The sequence below is a fragment of the Eurypyga helias genome, unplaced genomic scaffold (assembly GCF_000690775.1).
Source record: "Eurypyga helias isolate BGI_N326 unplaced genomic scaffold, ASM69077v1 scaffold5333, whole genome shotgun sequence".
Lineage (NCBI taxonomy): Eukaryota > Metazoa > Chordata > Aves > Eurypygiformes > Eurypygidae > Eurypyga > Eurypyga helias.
Window position 1 is genome coordinate 1 of NW_010241717.1, and position 3,187 is coordinate 3,187.

A 3,187-nucleotide genomic window follows, 5' to 3' on the forward strand; every position below is an offset into this window, starting at 1 on the left:
CCGCAGTGCCTCAGCCCATCCTTTCGCCTTTCTGGCAGAAGGGGTACACGTGTATCCCTCCCTAGGCTTTGGTACCTCCCCCTGGCCCAACACTCTTCCAAAGATGACAGAGGGTGGCATGGCTGTAACATCAGCCAGCTCACTTGACACCCTCAGACAAGTCCCAGTAAGATTTCTTAGGAGACCCCTCAGTTGCACGTCCTCTGATGCTGTAATTGCTCCACTCCTCGATCCCTTCCTCAAGGCTGACACACCTGCGGACAGAGTCAGTGAAGGCTGAGATGAAGAAGGCCCCACCTACCTCAGCTTTGCACACGCCTGCTGTCACTGCATCGCCCGGCTCGGCCCATTTGGCCAGCAGGCACGTGCGTACTTTCCTTGCCCGGATTGCTACTGACGTCGCAGCAGTAGCCCTCCTTGGTGCTTTTCACATCCCTTGCTAAGCCTGGCTTGGCTTTGGTTTTCCAGATTGCATCGCTACACACCTCAGCAGTTTTCCTGTAGCCTCTTCCATAACCTGTCCCAAGTTCCACTGCCCGGACACATCCTTTTTTGCACTGTTCTGCCGTGCATTCCCTCTTTAGCCATGCCAGCCTCCTGACAGATCTGTCATGCTTTTCTCTTGGACACAGCCAAAACTCCCTGAACTACCCACTGAACTTCTGAGAACCATAAAAATTTACAGTGTAAAACCAGGATTGTTCATGTAAAACAGGAGGCTTATTTGCAGAAATTGCTGAGTCTATGAATTACTTCGAAGTGTTATTTTGTGCTGTGAGATACAGAAAGAAATGGCAAATACGTCACCTGGTCTGAGGGGTTTGAGGTGAGAGTGACTGTTTCAAACCTAGGTGTTGTCAACAAGTTTATCTGTATTGCTTTCTCTAGGCTGCTGAAAATGTGTTAATACCCTGGGCATAGGTTTTAGGCTGCATTTGGCCTAGTAAGAACCCCAGGTGAAGATAAGTTGACTTGATTGGTCAGGGGATGAGCTCATTTTTTGTTCTCAGGTTAGTTGCACTGCCACTTTTGAAATCTTCTAGCAGAGAAGTATTCCCCCACCATCCCTGCGTTCTCTTCATCTGCAGTCATGAATGCTTGAGGAACAGTCACATAGGTCTTCCCCAGTTTGGAAAAAACATGTCCTAACCAACTGAGAAGGAATGTAAAGTTCTAGGCCTTTCCTTTGCTCATGCAAAGAAACCTGTCACACAGTGGTCGCAGTCGCAGGTTCACTCGTCATCACTGGTGTCCCGAGTTTGTACCTGTGTGTGTGAGAAGCTTTAAATAGTCAGTGGTTCCATCTGAGTTTGCTGCTGGCAAATCACTCTCCATGATAAGCTTCATAGGCACCTGCGTGTGAGGAGAAAGGCTTGTTTTTCTCCGTGCTTTGTCAGTGTCTTTTTCAATATCTGGGGAAGAAGGACCTTGCCGGAGAGAGCGGAACAGCAACCAACGTGGTTTAAAATGTGCTCTGAGGAGACCTTCTCTCTTCACGTTACGGCATCAAAAGACGCTGAGCCACCCTGTGGTCCAGTATCATGGCAATTCGTCTACAGTTTTTGAGTGTAAATATTGGAGTACAGAAAATCCTAAGAGAAAAGGCTTCGAGAGCCTGTTGGAGTTGAAAATCACCTTTACAAAAGAAGTTTAAGAGGTTTTATTCCTGTAAGTTGGGTGTCGCTGGTTTTTTCCCTTCTTGGAGCTGACTCCCACATGGGCCTCATTAGGACCAAACAAATGGCAGAGTCGAGGTGGCCTGTGCGAATTGCTGTCGTCTGTTCTGGGAGCTGAGCTGAGCTCCCTGTGACACTGCGCAGGCGCTTACACTTGAAGTGAGGCACGTGCCTATCAGTTCCACCGAGTGGGAAAGGACGAGTTGCTACGTGAGTGCTTTGCTGAACTGGAGGCTGAGCGACTGTAGCTTTTCAGTGCAGTTACCGCTGCAAGAGACTCAGCCAGTGCTGCTTTTGTGCCAAAGCAGCCTTTTGGGGGAGGTGACTGAAATCATATCACAACCTCTGAAATACAGCTGCTCATTTACAATGAGGATCCTAGTTACTTGCATGCAAAACAGTGAAGCTGGAAGCTTTAACGTAAACTGGTTTTCTTTTTTAAAACATTTGGACTTCAGCATCATCCCAGCTAAAGCAGATCCCTTCTACAGGAAGCTCATAGCAGACAGGTGCACCGACACACGTCTCCAAAAGGCACTGCTTAGGTTCTCGGGCACAGGAGAGCTTCTGCCCTCAATTTCAAAACTGAGATTTGGCTAGATAGTGCCTTTTGGGAGCAAGAAGCCGAGGGACTGTCGTAATAGCTCTCTGCCTAACAGGACACCCCACAGGACCCTCATCCTGCTGTTCCTGCCCTTGTCTCAGGTCTAAGACTGTATTTTAGCTGCTGTAGCTCTGCATAGTTCTTCATGACATGCCAAGGTAGTTTTAAGGTCGTTTTGTACTTCAAGTTCTAATTCAGACTGTCATTCCTGAGGTCCTTCATAGCCAGCTCTCAGCTTGTGCAAAGTGCCTGCAAAGTTAGTGCAAGACTTGTGCTGCATTCCACAGAGAGTCATGATAAACCCTAAAAGCAGAAAGGACCTCTGCAGGGTATCTAGTCTAACTCTGTGCTCCAGGGAGGTCTGGCTTCAAAACTGGCTTGACATTTGGAAGAGTCTCGTCTGAGGGCGGCAGGGGGTGTGTGCGGGGAATTACACAGCTCGGTCAGTTCTTGCCCTTCCTGTGGTGAAAGAGCACATAAAAGCATCAGGGTGCAAGTATCAGGCAACAGGTAAAGGTTGTGCTTTTAGAAGGCAAGAAAAGTGGGTTTTGCTGTGGTAAATTTGCTGCTTTCAGAGTAAGGAATCAAGACACAGCTCTAAACTATGGGCAGAACTGGAGCTGTGTCCCCCTGGAATGTGGGTCAGTGGTCTGTTCCAGCTTTGTGACATCACGTTATCATACCTAGAGACCCAAGGTTCTTGACCCTTGAGAGCCAAGGTTCTTTGTGGACCCTTGCGGGGGACTTTCAGGGGGCTGACGTGTTCTGCGTTAGCTGAGGCTGGTGCTCAGAGCTGTTGCGAGTGGCTCTGGGCAGATCACCAAGAGACCCCATGGCCCAGGCACACATGGAGTTAAGCAGGCAAAGTGCCAAGATTGTTAAACCTGCTGAGCCACATCTAGTTCTG